The sequence below is a fragment of the Mus caroli genome, chromosome 3, assembly GCF_900094665.2.
Source record: "Mus caroli chromosome 3, CAROLI_EIJ_v1.1, whole genome shotgun sequence".
Lineage (NCBI taxonomy): Eukaryota > Metazoa > Chordata > Mammalia > Rodentia > Muridae > Mus > Mus caroli.
Genome location: NC_034572.1, coordinates 127,531,284 through 127,555,044, shown reverse-complemented (window position 1 = coordinate 127,555,044; position 23,761 = coordinate 127,531,284). Strand labels below are relative to the sequence as shown.

General features: G+C 39.1%; 1 long non-coding RNA gene across 2 annotated transcripts in view; it reads left to right on the top strand.

Annotated features, from left to right (window-relative positions):
• The window catches only part of LOC110291612, a 70,595-nt gene that overhangs the window by 41,384 nt on the left and 5,450 nt on the right, over positions 1–23,761 (top strand). For both annotated transcript variants that reach the window (XR_003836239.1, XR_003836238.1), the window contains exons 5-6: positions 9,009–9,154; positions 18,206–18,492. This is a non-coding gene — a long non-coding RNA (uncharacterized LOC110291612). The remainder of the gene's footprint in view (positions 1–9,008; positions 9,155–18,205; positions 18,493–23,761) is intronic.

Below are 23,761 nucleotides of genomic sequence, written 5' to 3'. Positions count from 1 at the left end.
ATTCCTCCTCTCTCGTGCAGGCCTGCTCTGCCTGTGATTTGCATGCAAAGTTCGTCAATGGCTCTCTTTTGTCTCCTTCTTTAATTTTATTATAAAAGCAAAACATAGCATTGTCTAAAACCAGAAATTAGACATTGCCTTGAAAGCAATTCCAAATTAAAAATCATGTTCATTCCACCTAGTGGTTAACCCTGACTCTCATCAGACTGATACCTCCCCTGACATTCCATGTTTCATGTATCAAATAGAAATGAAAGGATAACCCTGTTGGGTTTTGATGTACAAAATGCCTCTCTATATATGTATCATAAATATAATTTACTGTACCCAGTGCCATTAGTGAATATATATTTGTTTTTTTGTATTGAATCCTATTATCTGAATTTGTGCTAGTCTGTGATTAGTCTGCCTTTTCTATTACTTGCTTTCATGTTTAAGTTTTTACTTTAAATGCAAAGTCAGAATTTCAATTTTAATACATTTACATGGATTGGCCTAATTATCATCATCGTTTCCCAGGTCTTTGTATATGCCAGGCAAGGGCTCTACCATTTAGCTAGCTTTCAGCCTCCTAACCTGTTAAAGATAAAATAGCAGGTCTCCTGAGACCTTGCATGCTGAGGAATATATTCCTGTTTTCTTCACAAACACATGGTTTGGCCTAGAATTCCTAGGTCACCTCTTTGTCTTATGAGACCTCCACACTTTAGCCTATGTTTTTGAAATTTTCTATTATGAAGCAAAACTATGAAGTTATATTTTAGTTTTTATAGATTTCATTTCTTTCTTCTTCGCCTATGAACTAACAACTTTATTGGCCTATGACTAGGACTGACTGTCCAAAATTAACTTTGCTAGAGCAAATTCATCAAGGGCCAGCAGTATAGAGAACACAGGCTTTGACATCATCTTCCAAAGTCATAAAACTGCATTTTCTCGATGTAAAACTGGCTGACCCTCACATAACAGTAAATGTGTAGATTCTGGTAAGCAGTCTTCAGACTCATGAAGCAACATAAATTTAGAAAGACTTTGGCAAAAGTACTAAGATACATTATTCAATTTTGTTTCAAGACTTATAAATGTGCCCACTTTATGATTCCAAGTTATGATATATTTGTACATAACAATGATTTATAAGCACATTCATGCACACCATTTAATTTGAGCCTCATCCCAAGTGTGGGGCGATGCTAGGTTATTGTGTATTTTATGCATAAGATACACGTCTCAGAGCAACTCAGTGACTCTCCCAAATTTAACCACTAATTGAGTTTTCGATGCCAGATATGATTTGCAGCACCCATTATGTTGAAATTTTGATATAATTTATGTAATTAAGAGGCTGAGAACAGACAAGCAGTTCCTGGGAGCCAAGGTAAGGCAGGCTTTGAGCCCAATATGCACTGAGAAACATTCTGCTTACCTTAACCCCTGTATCCTGGGGTTAGATAAATCTCACCAGCTCCCTATTTCTGCATAAGATTCATTTCAAATACAAACTTTCTAGCAAAAGTCAGAGCTCATTTTCACTCCTTGAGCATTAATTAATACATGCACATGGAGGAAAATAACAAGAACTACTGTGAGTAATGTACACTGACAAATTAAAAAAAAAATAAAAAAATAAAGGAAGCAGTGTTCTCTGAAAAGGAAAGGGAAACCTGCTTTATTTCATTAGGTATCCAGTATTGCCTCTACTCAAATGCAGAATTACCTTGATAATGTACTAATACTAATATCCAGTGAATTGTCACTTAAAACTGAGAAGGCTTGCTATCATTTAAATATATTCTCAGTCTGATAATCCTTATATGTATCTAAAATATAAATCCCAGCATATTTTTTCTCTTAAATATTTTATAGCAATATAAAATTTAGAGCATGTTTCTATACATAGCAAACTTTTTTTTTTAACTTTCAAATTCCTAAAATAGTAGAACACAGCACATTGCAACAAATGTGTTAGGCTTTGTGGCACATGCAAACTGACATGGCTGCGGTTTGAGTGCTGTCTGGTGTCCATCCTGATTAAGTATGCATCCAGTAAAAAGTTCTCCAACTTGTTTGACAGCTTCATTCATTAAGGCTTGCGTCACTCCAAGAGATTATCTAGACTTGAGATGGAGGCTTCTGAATACCTTCTTGTTTCCCTTGATCTGGAGGAGAGCAGTATGTTCTGAGACTGTTTGCTGTCCAAAGTCACTGAAAGGTTTGGCTCAAAACAAAGGTCAGTTAGCACGTTCAAGATGCAAACCAGGGATGCCATATGGTTTCCCCTCAGTCCTTTGCAGTGACTTTCTTGATGTATTAAGAGATAATTTCTGTCTCCATAAAATCAATAGCAGCTGTGGTTGCCTGCATAAGACTTGCAAAAGCCAAACAACATTCCAGCATGGAGTGGGTAGGTTTTCATGAGCCCCAGTGTCTTCTGAGGATGGGAGGGTCAGTTTTCTGTAAAGGTGTGACTTCTGGTCTGGTCGGCTGAATGCACTCAGGTGGATAGCTCCTTACCCAGAACTAAATGAAGAACAAAGATTGGAATGGATAAGTTGCTAAATTAAATCAAGCAAGCAAGCAAGCAAACAAACACAAAGACAGAGGGTATGAAGGAGTGTCTATGAGGAGTTGAGGAGAGAAGTTGGGGATTAATATGTTCAAAATAGTTGCAATCCTCAAGGAATGAATAAAATATTTATTTAAAAAAGAATAGCCGGGCTGGTGAGATGGCTCAGCGGGTAAGAACACTGACTGCTCTTCGGAAGGTCCTGAGTTCAAATCCCAGCAACCACATGGTGGCTCACAACCACCTAAATGAGATTTGACACCCTCTTCTGGTGTGTCTGAAATCAGCTACAGTGAACTCATGTATAATAATAAATAAACCTTTAAAAAAAAGAATAGCCATTAAGGAGAGGATAATTTTAAAAGTCAGTAGTCTATATTCATATTAATTTTATCGTGACACATGAACCTTTCTCTTCTTTCGACAGTACTTTATGACTAGTGACTTTCTTTGTGTGTTTCATCACTGGAAACCTATTCTGATTTTTAAAAACACAAAGAAAATAGGCATATTACAGGGTGATCATTTTCAGGGAATTCTTAGAACTTGTGACGTTGTGTTCACATGGAAACACCCATGTTTCTGAAGAATCATCAACACATACATTTTTCAACCACTCATTCCAGTCAAAATCTGAAACGAATTCGAGATTCATACATACCTGTAGTTATACCAAAACTAGCACAAATTATTTTATGCTACTTATAAAAATTATTAGGTAATTTTGTTTGCTAAACAAAATTAAAATTCACACATGTTGATAAAGAACACATATGAAAAATATAAGTATTGCACTTCTTTTGTCAAAAAAAATAGATATCCTCTATTAGTTCTTGCCTGAACAAGAACATGTGCACACACTATTTAATAGACACGGGATATAATATATACAGGATAAATACATCATATACTGTATACATACTATATATAATATGTCACTATGAATTTTTAAATATTTTTACAGATTCTCCTCTTTTGATGATACATATGATTATCTAGCATAGACTCTTCCTTTGGATTTTGGCTTTAAATATAGTCCTGCTTCTTTAAAATGAAAACAACCAACAACAGAGAGGGGGCTGGGGACAGCTAAGGCACTAAAACCGGTGGACAATACTTCTTCAAAAATAAATAGATCTGTCCCCTGTTCCAGGATGACTCAAACATTCATTATCACTCAAGTAACTGCCAAGCAATTGAAATCCCTCTAATTGCAAGTACCTAAATGTAGCTTATTGCCATCTCTTCAATCTCCTGACTTCTCTGGGTCATTTCATTCGCACCTCTCTTTCAAGCCATCTGGGATCTCCAGCACTGCGGGCCTTAATGCTGAACACCTGGCCTGATAGTGTCTGCTGCTCTCTTTCACCTGCCAGCCCTTTGTTCCTGCCCAAGATTGAATGAGCACTACAAGTCCTGTCAAGCACGCACACACTGCGGCTTTTCCTGCACCCGGACTTGCGCTAGTCCTTAAGTCTGCTAAATCCTTTCATTATTTCGCCTCACCCATCTAGCGGGCTCCATCTACTTTGTGATCTCTAGAAGCTAAAAATCCACAGGAGAGTTAACCACACGTGATACTTCTAGAACACCGGAGTAGAGGGAGGGAAAAAAAAAAACGCAACTGAAAATAAATCACACAAAACTACACAGCTCTTGCTGGAAAAGAGTTATAAATCACTTGGTGGTAGCTCAAATTTGAAAATTCAGGGTAGGCTAATTGAAAATCTATGTAATCGGTGTGAGAACAGAGTTAAGCAGCTTCTCTACAAATTAGGTGCCCCTGACCCGGAGGCTGGGATTTTCATTCTTTGCCTCGGACCCCTCCCAGGATCTGTGTCCCAGCTTTTGGGCTCCTCCTACACACAAACCTCCTTTTACATTTCCAAAAATAATCTCTGATCTGACATTCCCAGAGATATTGAGTCTATACCTCTACTTCCATCTGTTTCCTACTCTCGATTTCTATAGACTATACACTAAGAATATGGTTACTTGGCTTAGCGCTCGCTCTTCTTAATTATTCACAAGTCTTTCCAAACTTTAGCCTTTTTCGAGCTGCTTCTTTCAGTCAATACAGACTATTTTCCCAGTTTAACTCAGACTCAATGACATGTCTCCGACCGAGGCTTCTGTTGAAAGCGGGTCACTGCAGTGTTCAATAAGACAAAGACGGCAGCATAGTTGCCATTCCAGTTGCCTAGAAAAGGGCAAGTGGAAAGAGATAACAAAAATTCCTGTTGGTTTTACTGACTAAACAGCAACAACAAAGAAGAAAACAAGCCAGATGCCAAAGAGATGTGTGTGTGTGTGTCTGAGAAAGAGAGAGAGAGAGAGAGAGAGAGAGAGAGAGAGAGAGAGACTGATTAGAATATTTCAACAGATCCAAGACTTGTACTCTGTGGGCAGAGGCAGGGGTATTGGCATTGCTAGTTTTAAGATTCCTGAGTTGATTATCCAAATGCTATCATAAGTAAAAAAAAAACTCAAAACACAAACAAGAGACGCGCGCACACCCCCCCCCCACACACACACAGAGAGAGAGACAGAGAGAGAGAGAGAGAGAGACTGAGACTATAACAAAAAGCTCTGAAGTATAGAGCATTTGGTATGTAGAATCTGATATACTTTATTGAAATCATAAAAAAAGGTTATCATAGGCCGTCTCTGAGTTGATTAGGGCTTTTATTGATTCACCTTTGATAAGATGGTTCCAGAAATATTTTTGCAGCTTATATACAGGAAACAAAAGAATAACAACTCAGCCACCTGATAACAGAGAAAGTTTTAAATGCTAGCTCTGCCCTTTTTCTTGTTCTTTTGTTCTACAGTCACATTCCTGCCTGATACAGAGGTAATCTTAACCAATAAGCAATAAAATATAGTTAAGAAACTCTGAACCCAAACACTGTGAGAACTTGGGTAGCATATATATTTTTAATCATAGGACAGCAAAGAAAAAAAATTCTAATACGAAAATTTAAAAATAAAGAGAAAAAATTTAGCCTTAACCTGCTGTCTGCTGAACATAAGGTTAGGACTGTTAGTGGTTAGGAGATTTATAAATGAAGCGAAAATATATCAGGGCTGGGTGATAGCACAGGCAGGTTTATAATCATCTGGTCTATAGAATAAACTTAGCTAACTTGAGATTTTAGCTAAGGAAGTGCACTTTCACAATGCCATATGTGAAACGGAGAAGTGGAGGGAGCCTTGGTTTAAAAGACAAACATAGGGAGGGGAGAAAGTAAAGAGCGCAGGATGCTCTGCCACCCTGTAGCTGTCAAGAAGCCCAGGAAGACAGGGTACAGCAATCAACACGAAGGACAAAGGAGACATAGGTATAAATAGACTGTAGACCACCAGAGGAGATTTCAAAATGGGAAAAAAGAATAAAACAGAGCTCAAACATGTGAAAAGATATTTTAACCGTGATTGGGAACCTCTGGGGAAAGGACTTCAATGGCATCTTTCAAGATTCCTTCTATTGTCTTTGTTCTGACATTTTGCCAGTATTTTGGATGAGAGCATGAATGACACAATGTATCTGCAGTAGGGAAAAAAATGAACAAAGGTAACAGTAGCTAGTTTATCCATTTGCATTTCTTTAATTGTTCTGGCAGCATTATTCCTCACTGCTGATTTTTTAAAAAGTTTTATATCCATTAGTGTTTTGCCTGAATGTATATCTGCGTGAGGATGTCAGATCCCCTGGAAAGAAGTTACAGACAATGGTGAGCTTCCAGTTAGAGTTGGGAATTGAACCTACATCCTTTCTCCAGCCCTACCACTACTGATCTTAAATGTGGGTATACCAGTTGTTCTGGTTTGCTTTTTATTGCTTTGATAAAATATCACTACCAAAACCAATTTGAGGAAGAACGGGTTTATTTCAGCTTACATGACATGATTTGATCACAGTCCTTCATAAAGGGCGGTCTAGGCAGGAACTCAAGTCAGTAAACTAGAGCTAAAAGACAGGGTATGAAGGAATACTGCTTCCTGGCTTGCTCTTCCTGGCTTGCTCAGTTTGCTTTCTTAGATACTCCATGGATACTTGCTTATGTACAGCACTGCCCACAGTGGACTGGACTGTTGACAACAATTATCAATTAAGAAAGTGTCCCATAGACTTGACTATAGGCCAACCCGATAGTACAATTTTCTCAGTCAGGAGTCCCTCTTCTGAGATGACTCCAGCTTGTGTCAAGTCAGACAGAAAACTAACCACCTCAGTGGTTCTTCCTTTGTCTTCCCAGACAAACATTCTTAGCAATTTTTTTATACCAGGGCTTTTTCCCTCAACAATATTCATGCCCCAGACCTCTCAAAATGACTCCTGCTTTCACACCACTCCCATGAATTATACTTGAGAATCTCGATAATTATGAGCAAGTTGTGAAATCTGATGGACTGATTTCATTGATGCCTTTTGAACTTATATTTTATGACAAAAGCACCATTGGGTCTTACCATTTTTACATTCTTTTCTCATCCCCTGAAACAGAGTCCACTGTGATCTCTTTATGTTCAAGTTCTCTGCTCTGTCTCAGGGCAGTATCACCTCACAATTAATACTTTTACAATAGTCTTATGTCTCTGAGTCCCAGATCAAATAAATCCTCCTGAATATTCAAAATTGCATTCAACAAAATTAACAAAAACTATGATGTCTTTCTAACAAATTCATTGTCTTCCAAGAAGGTGTGGGTTCAAAAGTGAACTTGGCAAACAGTCAGCTCTAATAAACTACAACTTTTTTCAACTTTTCCCTCTATGTCGAGCGATGTGTGGGGATTTGTACAACTATAATCAAGTAACTCTAGCACACAGGGGAACAAGAAAGAACTTGGATGAAGGAATCCTGTTTCCTTCTAAAGTTTTCATTACAATATCATTTCAAAGACACATTTAAAAAGTCTATTGCAAGTTCTGAGTTTTCATTTTCGTATTGAATTATTTCAGTTTTCTTCTTCATCCGTACTTCTAACACACCACAAGGTTTATAGACTTACCCTTTACCACTGTGCCATTCTTGTTCTAAGGAGAGAAAATGTGTGTCTGTTACAGATGCTTTTCTATGGTATAAAGCAACTGATGATTTCTTTGTATAAAATGGCAGCTTTAGCCTTTCAAGGAAATCAGTGGATATTAATTCAAAACTTAATAAAAAAGTCAGACTTAATTCTTCCTGATACTTGGATGGTGCAAGCACATATGCATTACTGCTTAATTATAACATGAAAGACCAATAGTGTCCAACTACAGCTATAAAAAGAAACAAAACAAAAAATAAAAAAAAAAACCCAGCCCTGCCCCCTTTTTGTTCAGGCAACCTTTCTAACTTCGTTTTCTGCATTCCAAGCACGCATGAACACCACTGCATCTAAATTTAGAATTTAACAACAAAAAAAAAATTGGCTTTTATATTTCAACTTGGCTTTGATAAAATCTTAATTCTGAGCTGCCCTTTCAAAGTTTCTCATGTTCTTCCACCAAGACTTATGTGCATGGCCACACTGCTGGCGAAACACTTTATGTGATGACAGACACAGGTTGATTTTGACCCTGTACAAGCAGTGGACAGTTATTAGGTCAATCTCGCAGGGGCCTGGGGGGATGAATGAAATAGAGACAGTGCAAGCATCATGATACTAAGTAGAATGTGCCTGTTTTGTGCTATTTATAAATGATGTTTTTTTAAAAAAAGGCAGTTCTCTTGAGTATCATTTTGTACTCAAAACATACAGCTCAAAATAACGGATAGAAGATGAGAGATGATTTATTTCTTGATTGCAGATAAGCAACAGTCACTAATTCTACTGTTTTAACCATCGGCTTTTGGATTTCAAATATATACCCAAGTTCTGTTACCTGGATTTGTTGCTTTGTATAATTAAACTTTTCCCTGTGTAACAACCCTGCTCACAAGCCTTTTCTGACACCTCAAGAATCCCTAGTGGCTTACCAGTGAATCTTTTTTATTTCTGTCTGTCTGTCAGCTGTCCTTGGCTATAACACATGTGGTTTATAATAACATGATGTCACTCCTTGTCTTTTTTTCTCATCTGCATGAACACCATTGCCTTTAGCTTTTCTCTTAAGATATACTTACTACTAGGTCCTTAACAGATGCAGCTGCCCAATCTTGCACTTACCAGACTCCAGAACCATAGACTAAATAGACTTTTCCTTATAAATTATCAAGTCTCTGGAATTTTATTCCAGCAACAGAAAGTGGATAAGGGCAAACAGGTAGGAATGAGAGAGGCCCCATGTTGTTAGAACAAACTGCAAAGACACATTCTAAGGTGACCTGTGGTTACGATCATGGGAGCCAGGCTTGTCTGAAACACAGTATTTTAAACAGACATAACTGTTCAGATATTTAAACAGGATTCACAGGCTACCCTTTGGGTCTTCATTGATTTTTTTTTTTTAGGAAAACTTGAAACCTAAGAGTGCCTTGGCAGAATATGATATCAGAATCATAATAAAGTATTCATGTATTGAACGCTCTGTCCTCATCTTGTGAGATTACTTGAAGGCTGTGGAGTCTATGGGAAGTGGAACTTGGTCAACATAAAGGTAACTAGAATCAAGCCTTGGAGGTTATACCTGCCTGCTTTACCTTCTTCCTGTCTGCTGTCATGTAGACTGAGCCATGTTCCTGCTGCCCACGAAGCCTCAGCATGTTCCCACCATGCCTTCCCTGCCATACTGGACTAAAACTTCTCCAGCCATGGCCTCCTTTCTTATGTTGTGAAATACATTGTCAACTGTATTGCATATACATTTCAAATACAATGACAAAAGTTACTAGTGAAGAAGAATCGTTTGTCCCCATTAGGAAGGACAATGAGGTATCAAACTCTACTAGCATTCAGTGGAAGAGCCTACATTGTATGGCTTCCACAAGCATTTGGTAATCACACAGTTGTCAGCATCTTCAAACAGAGGCAGGCCGTAAGCTCAGAACTCCAAGACAAAGCTATGTTGTGTTTCAAGACAGCACTGGAAGCCATACGACATCAAGTTCTCCCTACTTAATGAAGGCAGACACAAGCCATTCCACATTCAGGGAGAAAGTAGCTTCCTTTGCTGGAGAGTAGAATGTTGACGTTGCATTGTGGGTAAGATATTATTGCAGCTGTCTTAGAACAATGAAATATTACAAAATCTGTTATGGACCTGCCGGTTTTAGCCCTCTTTGATTCATGTTCCCATGCAAAATATAATATCACCTTCCCCTCAAGCCTCTATTATGGCATCTGCTTGGAGTCCAATGACTCATTACCTAAATCAGTTCCAGGTGTGGCTCAGGCTCCACGGGCTGGCTCTTGGTGTTCCGCCCCTCCACTCTAATCTCATGATGAGTGAGCTAAAGAGCTTCCTTGCCATGCTGCTATGGGAATGATGGCTTTAAGAGTTTGGGCTGTGCTAATTTTTGACAAGAGAGCTTTGGATGTTATGATTAATTTCCTCAGAAGGGATTTGATCTGTTTTAAAGGGTCTATGAACTATCAGCGCTCATTTCTCTGACATCTTACCAGGCTTGGCATAGTGGTATCAAGCTAAGCTCAGCTGCTTTGGAGGCTGCAGTAGGAGGAGCGTGAGTGTGAGGCTAGCCTAGGTACATAGCAAGACCCATTGTCAATTGAAAAGGGTGAGATCTTAACGAGGGTTCCACTGAAAGCCCCTTAGTTTTATCTTTATGCTCTCAATTGAAAGTTATAAGCCCACTCTGTTTCTTAGAAGAAACTATTGCAACCAACTGTACAAAACACAACCTGTACAAAAAACTGTACAAAACACAAAGGAGTGATGTCAGAAGACCCTTCACTATGCAAGGTGTCAACGTAAATAATGCATGGTACCTCCTGACAAAGTTATTCACTTGCTTCCTTATCAAATATTTATAGAGGATCTTCTGTTTTCCAGGTCCAGTTCTAGGCACTAGATGTAAAGTGGTGGACAAGGCAGATAGACCTTCCTCAGAATTTGCATTCTTTTCAGGGAGACAGACAAAAACTAGGCAGAGAAGAGAGTAGATCAGGTAGAGGTAAGTGTGGGGCTTGGGGGGAAGCGGAGAGGAAATTTAAGGGGTGAGTTACAAGTTTGGGTAGCCTCACTAGGGAGCACTCATTGAGAGAATCTGAGCAAAGACTCAAATGCAGTTAAGGTAAATAAAGAACACCTGTGCATGTTGATGCACTACGTGAGACAGAGAGAAGCATAGGAAAAGTATTTTAATACTCCTGAACTTTTTCTTCATAAAATAGTTGTCCTTGTTGTGAAATCACTGAGTCAAAAGCCAGTCATATAAATAATATTTAGGAAGGCCTCATATCCATTTGAATATAACAATAAAGCTGTTAGAAGTTATTGAAGATAATTAAAGGTGTACTACTATTTTAAATTGGTCTTTCTTTGGAATGTTTTAGTCAGTCTGGACAACTCCTGAGTTCTGTGAACACAGGTCCCAGGCATCTATACATTTGCGTGGCTGGGTTGCAATATGAATGCCTTGTACATAGCTGACCAAGGTTCTTTCCTTAACTCTCTTCCATGAAATAGTTTCAAGTCACTCCAGCCAAGACGGATCTTTAGAAGTATTTTAATCATACCTCATTTCACTGGTGTTATTTCCTTATTGATTAGTTTATAGCCTCCTTTTAAGAGCAGGAGCTCTCACCCTGAAAAGGAGTGCATCAGATACACCCCAGAATCTGCAGTCTGATAATAGTAGCACCACAGTTCTGGTCAAAAAGCATAGATTTAAATCAGGAATGACCTGAGTTTTTTTCCAGACATTATGCAAGATTCAGCAAATACTCAACTGTTCCAAGCGTTACTTTGAGCATTTATTATGAATCAAATCTGACCCACTTGCCAGAACCATCGGGAAGGCAGAAAGAAGTGCTGCCACCATTAGGTTCATTCTTCTGAGGCTGTAGTTGAGACATTTGCTTGGATGATTGTCCCCATCATTGGTGATTCTGCTCACCCAGCACACAAAAGGGACAGCTAGGAAGCCATCCAGGGACCTTTGCCTCATTCTAACAGTTCCCAGTAGTATCCGTCCACATAGCTGCAACTGCCATCTCAGTCTTCCAAATAGTTATTAAGATGTAAAGAAAACAAAACTTGGAACAAGTAGAGGCTCCCTCAAGCTCTGTACCTGGAGGGTTGCTCTTCTGGGGTCCTGGTGAGAGACAGATCACGAGCAGGGTTGGAGAGGGGTGTGTGTGGCTGAGCAGTGGGATGATGGAGGAGGAGGAGGAGGAATTGTAGTTTATGGACGAGCTGGAGGCTGTGCTGCAGCTCACTCCAGAGGTGCAACTAGCCATCGAGCAGGTGTCACCGGATGAAGTAGGTTAAGTCAAGGGCTGCACTGTGTGAAGTCTGTTAGTGCCTGGGATTAAGCCCAGGAACAGGAAGAGAAGAATGAAGAAACTGGGAGTATTTGGGAAGTGGATAACCCACTTCCACATAACAGCTCACAATGACCTCCCTGTTCCCAGCACTTCCTCTGCCAAGGGCTTTTCATTAATTCTATAATCACATGTACGTGTCACATGTACGTGTGGTGTATTCTCACCATAGGTGTGCAGCACAGAAGTGCAATACTAAACTTTCAAAAGAAATGACTAAGCTCAACCTCTCACTGCCTTGGCCTCCACTTGCCCTCTACATCATAGAAGCCATGACTCTTCTACCTTTTCTTGGAAGTCATATTGGTTTGTTCATTTTTATTCTTAAATTAAAAAGTTACTTATTTACTGTTAAAAAAAGAAAGGAAAAGAAAAGAAAAGAGAAGGAGAGAAAAGAAAACTCCCTATGGTTGAAATGCTGAAAGGGACTGTAGTGGTTTGAATATGCTTGGCCCAGGAAGTGGAACTATTAGGAGATGTGGTCTTGTTGGAGTAGGTGTGGCCTTGTTATAGGAAGTGTGTCCTTGTTGGAGGAAGTGAAGGTGAATGTTCTTCCTCATAATATTTTTTAACAGATCTTATCTCAAGATTATTTGTAAAAATAGCATAGAACACTGGTCATCTGCAAACAGTGTGTAGGTAGGTGTGTCACAACAGTTCATCTGTCTTCAGGTTGGCAGGAGCCTTTTCCATGGGGCCTTCCCAGGGGCCTGAGTACCTCTGGGAGCATGAGCTAGAGCTGAAGCCTGAGCCTTAGCTGGAGCTATGGCCTCTGCCTTGGTTTGAACCTTGGGCTTTGGTTGGCAGAGCCTACTTTCCTTGGCCATGTAGCTTCGAATCTGCTTCTGCTTCCCAAGCTTGGAGTGATGGTTGAAAGCCAGACGTCTGAGATTGCAGCCCCTTTGGCATCTTGGGCTTGATGGCCTGAGGCTTCATAAAGGCCCTGATGGCCTCTGTGCTCGAACTCACTGCCTTTGCATTGTTGGCCTGCATCTTTTCCAGACCTTTCTTGTTGGGCTTCTTGGCAAAGTGCATGTTCCCCAGGAACTTGGGGTTAAGCCTCTTCAGAGACTTGTGTCTTTGTGACCCGGATTTCCTGATGCCATTTCTGTCACCATTTGTGGATCTAGTTGTGCGTGGTGTGGTTCTTGGACTTGGCCATGTCTGAACGGTAACCCATGGATCCCACACTGCCTGGAACTGGAAGAGAAAGGGCTCATAACATTTCTTTTTTAATAATCAACACTTTGCAGCAGACCCTTCAAGTATATCGTTTGGCTGTTAGAGTGATTATCAACACAATTATTGAGAACCTACCAAATGTTGCATTTCCACTAAGGTTTAAAAGACAGCCATTGCTCTTGTGCAAGTTTGCAGATATCTTTCTTCGGGTTTTCACTTAGCTCAACATTCTTATGTGTACCTAGATATGCTAATAAGTAAGAGAGAAATCAAAAGGCAAAATGAGATAAACAAGAGATAATCAAGGAGAGTCCCCAATGGATGTGGGCCGAGCATGTTTATCTAAAGACTTGCCTGTGGAATTTTGATTAAAAAAAAAAAAAAGGATTTAGTTATGTGACTCAGTCCTAGACGCTTCAAGATTCTTTCCTAAAAAATTATTGCTGCTTACATCTCGATATACAGGTACATGGATGCATTTAAACTGTGTGTGTGTGTGTGCATGTGTGCATGCATGTGTGCATGTGTGAAGATGATTGCAGGTGCTTACAAAGGAAGTATCAGCTCCACTTGAAGCCAACTGAGTTACAGGTAGTTGTGAGCTGTCTTTTGTGTATCTTCTGGGAGAGCAGTACAAGATCTCAAATAATTAAGCCATCTCTCATCTCTCCAGCTCCACATAAATGCAGTTCTAAGAATAGAAACAGAAACTTAGGCTGATGTGAGAAGCAGCAAGCAAGAAACAAATGCAAGATCATAAAGATGGGCTGATGTCCATTCTAAAAACATCCAGAGCTCTGGAAGGAATCTGGCACATGGCAGGAAGTAGTTTCTGTAAGGATGGATTTTTGGATGGCTAAATAAGTTAACTTAAAGACTTCAAAAATACAATTAAGAAAACTGGGCAAAACTCATTTGGAGCCAGGAAAATAAAGAATCCTTTCAATTGCTTAGTGACAGATTATAAATATTCCTCTCTGCTCAAAGTTTGGTTATCTCTTAATGACAACAGGATATTGAAGATAGTTTCTTAGTCTAGAATAAGATACTTCAATAACTATAGCTTTAAATTTTTATTTTTGAAAAATTTACTTTCATCTTGTGTCTATTTGTATATGTCCAGGTATGGTATGTGCACATATATGAAGGTACTCTAGGAGTCCAGGGGATAGTGTCAGGGCCCCCAGAACTGTAGTTACAGGCTGTTGTGAGGCACCTGACATAGGTGCAGGACACTAAACTGGAGTCCTCTATGAGAGAAACACTCCTAAACACTGAGTCATCTTTCTGCCCTGAGTTTTAATTTTTGAGACTTCTTTTTATCAATGATTCATCGCTAAACCAGTGGGAATTTGTTTTTAATAAGGATTATGTTGGTACTAGTTTTTCATGCATTAATTAGTTAAATATTCAAAACAATATTCCCACGAGCTTTCTTGTATACCTCATTTTATATCTATAGAAAAACTAGGCTTCACACAGATAAGTAGCAGGGCTGATAGCATGGGTGGGCAAAACAGAGTTTGTTCCAACTCCCTCTTTTGTGTCTGTCATCTATTATTCTAGAAAGCTCATCTCCCAAAGAAACAAACTAAGAAAATTCTTAACTTGATATGAGGCACTAATTTACCTCCTTACAGCTATGCTGCTCCCCAGGACTCTAGGGCTGGACACAAGGTCAGAGCAGGTAATGCCACCAAGAATGAAACAAGACGAAGATAAATAGCATATGTCAGTGTGCTCAAAAGGCAGCCATAGGCAAGAGCTAGGAGAACAGAGCAGAGGGAACAAAGACTGGGGGGGGCTATTTACAGGACTGGAGAATGGGAGAAATATGAAATTCTTGGACAGTGGCCAGAATTCAGGAAATGTATAGAAACAGAAAGGGTCAGAACAATAGCGAGCAGGAGAGCATAGCACATTACGGTGTCCGTCAACCTTAATCACTGAAGCAGATCCCTCCTCCCAGGATTTATTTTTTCACCACTGTATGTACCAGGAACAACACTGCATAGCAAGCCTAGACACAGCATGAAGAAGCTGAATTGGCAGCTCGGAGCCAAGAGAGCAGAGGAACACTAGCAGCTGCTGGGGAGCAGTTCCTGATACCTTAGCATGCCTTCAGAGCTCTCAGAGCTTCTCCTATCTCGCCTGTCCCCTTTGCAAGGGGAAATTGGTTCTGCATCATATATCATAGCTTCCCAGCTGGAAGAGTGCAATTACAGATTGCTGGAGTCCACCACGGATGACAGGTTCTTTCACCTCCCCCCTCCCTGTCAGGAATATGTAACTCGTAATGACCACATATTGGTGTCATATGCGGGGCTCTTCTCTGTGCCCTTCCCCCCCTCTTCATGTACCAACTCAGTATTGTCATGAAGATATTTTTTGAAATGTTACATCGATAGGATGTGCAAGACACTGTGCTGGCTAGAGGAGACGAGAGGGTGAATAGGCATGATTCTGACTCTAAGGAGTTCACAGACTACATAGCACAGTAATCATAGCTAGCAGATATGGCAGATATGGAATACTTGAAATGGGGGAATGGCATGGTATTTATTAACTCATTTAATCCCCAGAACCATGTTACAAAGCAGGAATTGTACTCATGATTTCAAGTGGAGAAACTGGCCTAAAAGGAAGATGAATAAATCGCTCAAAGATATACAGCTAATGAGTCGAAAACTAGAATTAAAAGAAAGCACTATGACTCTATACCCTGATTCCAAAAGCTAGTGATACACTGGCTTATCACAAACCCCAAAGTTACTAATCACAATTATAAGGGCAATGCTCAGTAAATACAGATGGGGGTAAGACAGTCCAGTGAAAGAGCAAACAAGTGAGACTTTGTCAACTGTCACAGGACTCTGGCTATACTTCCCAGTTTATCCGGGTTTAAAGTTATTCATTGAGAGAACAAGGTCTTCTTCCAGACATTATTACAAAGAAAAGGACAGTACATAAAGAACACAGTTCATAGAGTATTATCCAGTTATTCATAGAGAAAACAAGGTTTACTTCCAGGCATTGTTATAAAGAAAAAGACCATACATAAAGATTATAGTTCATGATTTATTATCGAGAGTGAGCACAGGAGATACTTAAGAAAAGATGACTATAAATCTTCATTATGAGATTCTAGTATTGCTACAAGAGGATGTAGAGGAAGCAGTTCAAGACATTGATCTAGACAATGAGTTTCTCTTTAGGACCACAGAACGCAGGCAACACAAATAAACATGGAAGACATAAAACTAAGAATCTTCTGTCCTGTAAAATCCACGGTCAACAGGACCAACAGTCAACTTCTAGACCAGGAGAACATGCTTGCAAAAGACATGTCCTGGAATGACATCCAGAATATATGAGAAACTGAAAAAAAGTGGTCAACAACAAGATAAGAAAACTAAGAAAAACTAAATAAAGAACTAAGTAGACATGTCTCAAAAGGATAAATACAAGGGACCAACAAACACTGAAAAAATAACCCTCCAAAATCAATAATCATGGGAATGTAATCAAAATTGGTAAAAGATATCATGGCACTTGAATTATTACAGTTAAAAGGGGTGACAGTATGGAGAATTTTCATAAGTTCCAATGCAAAGGAAAACAGAGCATCCCCCATTTCTCCCTTCCTCCTCTCTCCCTCTGTGCTTAACTCCTCCACCCACCCCTGTTTGCAATTTGAACTAAAGTCTCACTATATAAACCAGGCAGATCCGGAAATCATTGTATAGCCCAGGCCTTTCCATAACTAATAATGAAGCTTCAGTCTCCCTAGTGCTAGGATTATAGGCACCCACTAATTCCATGATCTGGGAAATGAAATCTATACAGCAAAGACAATGCTTTCACTCACCTGTTTACGCTGTGTACAAGAGTTGAATACGGAGCCGTTTCCATCTCTTGTCAACAGTGAGTGGCTAAACTGTGGTATATTTACACTGTAGAATAGTAGTCTGCTCTAAAAACGGAATCCTGTCCTTTGTAGCAACCAGATGGGACGGTAAGATAACTTCTACTTTAAAAGAAAGGCAGAAACAAACAGACAAATATCACATATTCTTGCCCAGCTGGTGAAACCAATGTCAACCTTGTCAAAGCATTGAATGGAAGAGTGCTTATTAGAAGTGAGGGAAGGAGGAATTTTTAAAAAGAAGAAATTTTAAAGATTGGAAATGATGCCGAGGGAAGAAGACAAGGGCCTGGGTAGAAGGTGGGAAGAGCACATGCTGGATGCACAGCTTGGGGTATCAAGATAAGCCTCATTGGTGTTTTTATATAATTAATATGTAATTTTAAAAGGACCAAATAAGGACTACTGACACTAATAAAAACAATATTGTGAAGTTTGGCTGAGAAAGGAACATTTGGATTGTACCCAGAATGACCACCAAATACTTCTGAAAAGAAGGAGAAATCGAATGTGTGTAACATGTTGGGAAAGTAAAACGCCCTGTTCTTTGTTATTATTATTAAATTATTTTATTTATTTACATTCTAAAAGTTGCCCCCTTCTTGCACCCTCCTCTCAGAGTTCTTCACCCCCTACCCCCTTTCTGCTCCCTCATTCACACACTCACCCCACCTCACCACCACCAGCATCTCTCTTTCTGGGGCATCAAGTTTCCACAGGATTAAGCACATCCTTCCCACTGAGGCCAGGGGCCATGAACCAGCCCATGTATGCTTCTTGGTTTTTGGCTTAGTCTCTGGGAGCTCTGAGTGTTGTGGGTTACTTCACACTGTTGTTCTTCCCATGGGGTTGCAATCCTCTTCAGCTCCTTCAGCCCTTCCTCTAACTTTTTCATACTGGCACTCTTTTTTTACGGAGTTGATCCATGGAGTGTGTGTGTGTGTGTGTGTGTGTGTGTGTGTGTGTGTGGTGTGTTGGAGAAAAATGGCCAAAGATAGCACAATAAATATTGGAAAAGATTGATAACAATCCTTATAGAACATCAAACACTACAGCAGTTCCTCATATCCCTGTTTTGTTGTTGTTGTTCGTTTTTAGGGGCATATTACGTTTGCTTCTCTCCAAATATTTTAAAGAACAAAACACTGTAACCCAGCACACAGTGTTCTACAGCTGGCCAAGTGCTCTGTTTACCCTGCAGTGTGAGTGAGCTCCCCTCTGTCTACAGCTCAGGAGAAAAGCAGGTGGAGGAGGAAGAGGATGGCTGTGGCTCAGACGCTCACTTGAGCGACTTGTGGGAACTTTTACCTTTACTGATGATGTCCTTGTTGCAAAACCCAGACTATAATAAATAAAAACAACAAAGTATCTTAACATCAATTCAGGTAAGAACATGCTTTCAAATTATTCTTCCTGTGAAGAGTAATTAAAAATATACATACTTTAAAAAAGTATATGACAGAAACAGAATACTTATTTCTACAACTATGGGATATAGCAGTTTGAAACATGCCTCTTCTACCCAGAACTAAAAGTACACTAATAAGTAAATAAATCCTTTGCCCATAAATTCCTTCCTGGGAATGGCATTAAACATGCAATGTTTTTGAAGGATCAAGAAATAAATACCTGGTGCTGTTGCTTCCTCTGGTCTTTCACCAGAGAGGTAACTCTACCCTCAATGACTCTGTTCTTTCATCCCTAACTACATGCGAAAACCCCATCTACCTATGCTGAAAAATGGATTGCCATGGATCCTTTGAAACCATTGTTTGACTATTTTGCAATTATTGATGTGGTATTGATTCTTATTTCAACACTTCTGCTATTCACATGACATGAGACATACTAATTGATTACATAGACATAATTATATGCAACTGCTTACTTAGCATCCTATCAGAAATATTGTGGTTGTGACTTCAATAAAAATAACAAAAACCATCTTATGCTGACCACTCAAAGCAAAGTGAAGAATATTACTCCATACTTCTTTCATGATCCTTTTGCCATGGTTTGCAAAGTACAAAATTATTATTTTAATTTTTTAGAAGTTTATCAGACTCAGTTCTTTTTTACTGTTTATTTTATTGATTTACATTTCAAATATTATCCCCTTCCTGGGTTCCCCTTCAGAAATTCCTTACCCTATATCCCTTCTCCCTGCTTCTATGAGGGAACTCCCTCATTGACCTACCCAATCCTACCTCACAGTCCTAGCATTCCCCTACACTAGGGCATCGAGCCTCCATAGGACCAAGGGCCTCCCCTCCCACTGATGCCAGACAAGGCAATCCTCTGCTACATAAGCTGCTGGAACCATGGGTCCCTCCATATGTACTTTTTGGTTGGTGGTTTAGTTCCTGTGAGCTCTCAGGGGTCTGTTTGGTTGATACTGTTGATCTTCCTATGGGGTTGCAAACTCCTTCAGTCCTTGCCCTAAGTCCTCCATTGTAGTCCCCCTGCTCAGTCTGGTGTGGGGCTGCAAGCATTCACATCTGTATTGGTCAGACTCTGGCAGAGCCTCTCAGGGGCCATCCATACCACGCTCCTGTCATCAAGTACTTCACTTCTTGGCTCACTTCTTAATCAACCTTACTAACCATTTTATTTCAGACATATTTAGTACTAGCCATATCTTGGCATAATGGTAAACATCAAATATTTTCCAATATATAAATATTTATTTTGCTAGAACTACATAGAGAAATAGTTTCCTCTTCTTGTTATAAATTGAGAAAGTAACATTTCCAATGCTTAAACACTATATTAGTTCCTATGCCCTCACACATTACTGTGGTGAACTCTGCTGGGAGTAGCCATCATTCCTGCTATTATATATACCTTGCTCCCCTCTTATGCTGAATAAAGTTTTAAAATTGCTGTTTAAACCCATTGCGTTAGCCTGATTTTTAAAGTAAAGGTCATTCTTTTTCTTAGATGTATATCATCAAAATAATTTATCTGCCTAGTTGCTATGCCTGCTAACTTAGTACTCTTCAATTTAGCACCATCTGCAAATTTCATTAACATATTGTTTACCCTCATTTCTAGGTGATTAATGTGGATATTAAACACGACTATAGCTAACATCAATCCCTGTATGTCTTGGCTGGGTATTTCTTCAAAATAGAATAACATTTTTATCATTATTTCTAATTTGTATTTCCATCAATTTTCTTTGCTGATGCCATGAGAAAGTTGTGTGCAACTTAATTTTAACTTTTAAGTGTCTGTCTGAGATTACTAAAATCAAATATGTTCTGCCTGCTGAGTTTTTCACATTTATTTATAGTTTCTTTTTAAAATTGAGAACAACCCCATTGACCTGTAAAATTAATTGATAATTCCAAGTTGTCTTTGAAACATGACACAATCATCCTGGAGAGGTTCAAAGGTCTACAGCAACTGAAGCATGCTTCTGATTTTTTTTTTATAATGCCTCCATGGAATTCAGTTAGTTTTCCCATCATTTTACTTGGTTTCTAATTTTAATAGTTGCTTGAAGAGTGATATTTTCTGTTGTGTGTATAAGAAAAAAAGATTTTGTTTTGTTTTAAGCAAATGGGCAATTGATACATTTTTTTTCCCTACCTCTCTTTCCTAGTTAGGTACAGATAAAAGATGGTGACCAAAACCAACTCCAAGTGAAAAGGATTTCCTTCATCTTACACCTCTCAGGTCACCCTCCATCACTAAGCAAAGATTTCAGGGCAGGAATTCTAGGCAGGAACCTGGAGACAGGATCTAAAGCAGAAACCATAGAGGAGTGATGGTATTGACTCTCTCCCCATGGCTTGCCCAGCCCTTTCGTATAGCACCTCCTAAGAGTTGTTCCAACCCACAGTGAGCTGGGTCCTCTGATATCAACTATTAATCATGTAAATGCCACACAGACTTGCTTCAGGCGACCTGAGGGAGGTAGTGCTTACTCAGAGGAGGTTCTTCTTCCTAGGTTTGTGTTAAGCTGAAATAAAAAACAAAAAAACAAAACAGAACAGCACAGGATGTTCTCTTGCAAGGTGCAGATTAAACTAATCTAATCACTGACAACATCTAAAGGATTGTTTAAATGAAAATGTCTCTTTCATTGTTACCAGGACATTCTCAACACAGTCCTTGAGTCACATGATTTTTGAAGTAACTTTTATGTTACAAATATATTTTACTTACTTAAAACCTCTTACCTCCTAAGAAATGCTTCCCATCACAAACGGGGCAGTCTGACATGGCAGTAATTTTCCCATATCCCATCCTCCTGCTACAAATCAATTGGGCTAATTAATCACACTCATCATCTGCTGGGTGAGTAAAAACAAAACCTCATTGTTAATGGTAGAAAACATGTCAGGAGAAGGAAACCACGCAAGAAGCCCACACACAGGGAGCTGGGCAGAAGGGAAGAGCTGCTTCTGAGTCTTCACGGAGATGCAAGAGTAAAATATCTATTCCATGAAGCTCATCACTAGGCATACGCACAAATGTGTAATGGAAATCATCCTGGAGACAGAAGGCTAAAGCATTCCTGAGCAGTTATTTTGCATACACCCTGCAAACTTAACAAGGGATGCACTTACTTAGGTTCTCTCATTATTTTGATTTAAAATTCAACTTTTTGATTAAAAATTAATTATTTAATTTTAAGTTTCCGTGTGTGTGTGTGTGTGTGTGTGTGTGTGTGTGTGTGTGCTCTGTAGAGATCGGTGACAAGCAAGAGAGTTGCTTCTTTCTATCAACTTTGTGGTCAGGAAACAAAAAGACTCAATCATGGGTCCTCAGGCTTGAGTGGTGAACATTTTTACTTTTGAGGCTATCTGTCTACTTTCAATCCTAGAAGTCTACTAAGGACAAGTCTAAAACTATTCCAATGCCGCAGAAGTATGGTGAGTCACATCCCAGCAATGGCCTTAACTATGGCTTCTACTGACAGTAATGAGGGAGAACAAGTGCAGAGGGTTTTTACAAGCATGCTTAGGACAGAATATCATGCCAGTCGGAGGGGGAGTGAGTGATGGACCTGACCAAAACTCACTGTACATGAATGAAAACTTCAACAAAAAAAAGAAAAGAAAAGAAAGGAAGGAAGAAAGAAAGAAAAAGAAAAAGAAATCAGAGGAAAATCAAAAGTCGATAATTTTTAGAGAAATTCGAGGACAAAGTTTCACAAAAGACAAATGGCCACCAATGTGATCAAAATCAAGAGAATTAAATATCATAGTACTAATTTTAGATAGATACTCTCATATGCCATAGGGGATTAACCTAAGGTTGTTATTGAAGAAATACATTTAAATTAAGAAAAAGAAATATATCACATAAGCAATTTCTGATACAACTGAAACAATCATCATTTCATCTACATCACAATGTCAGTATGGAACCATTCTAGACCAAGTGTTCTGAAAGTATGTTCTGTCAAAACTCTATCTATCTATCTATCTATCTATCTATCTATCTATCTATTATATACCTACCAATTTATTAAGTACCTATCTATCCATCAGTCATCTATTTATGTTCTATAAACCTGTTACCCATCTATTATCTACCTACCAACTACCTATCTATCTATATCTATCTGTCTGTCAAACTATCTATCATCATCTATCATTTATCTTCTATATATCTACATGATAAGAATATAGTTACTGGAAGAAATCTTCCAAAAGGTCCTGATCTGAGGCACAAATTTTGCTTTGCACACTATTCTAGATGAAATTTTCTTTCATAGAAGTATGGTTTACCTTCCTAGGGAGGATCATAGTGAATCTGTTACTGTACATAGAATCAATGAGTTTTGTACACAGTGCTGTCATGGCATCTAAACAACAAAACAGGTGGTGATCATTCATTCAGGCAATGAGAAAACACAGAACACTGTAGAAAGAATGGATAAGAACCACACTGTGCTTTTGCAGATTGAACATCAGCACACAGTGTCTGAAGCTTCTCGGGGCTGCAATTCACACCACACTTGTCAGCTGTTTGACCTTGGAAACTTCCTTAACCTAACTGAAATATCGGAGTTCCCTTAATAAATTGAAGTCCATTACACTGGTTTTGAAATGCTGTTGCTGTAATTTGCCACATTATGCAGAACCTAACATGCATTGAGAGTTCACTGAGTGATAACCATACACATGCCTGATTTTTACCCTTACATGTCTCCTGAGGTGATTTGTTGGAATGACATGTAAAAATCTCAGATTAATTTAAAAGGCAAACTAAGTATTTGTCATCAATCTTAGTGCATCAAATAAAAAGTGAGATTGTTGACTCCTCTTTAACAAAACTGAAAGGTGAACCCTTTTACCTGTATCAGGGTCAAACTAACGTGCTAATCAATGGTATGTGAAATATAAATAATGGAAGCATATAGACATGTTTGGTTTTGCATACTGTTTTCCCCTGACTCCCACCCCAGCCTGCGCTCTGATGTCCACCATGGAAAGATCTGCTAATGCAGGGGTATTCCCAAGACCCCTAAGTCAGCTGTTTATATTAGAATATAATTAATAACAGACCCTAGCAGGAGACACAAGGCAAGAGATGAGTGGAGACAAGGCAGAGCAAGGATAGGAGCTAATTTTTTTCCAGAATATGAACCTCCTCTCTTTCTCTGTTTGACTGGTTTTTCAGGAATAGCCACATCTT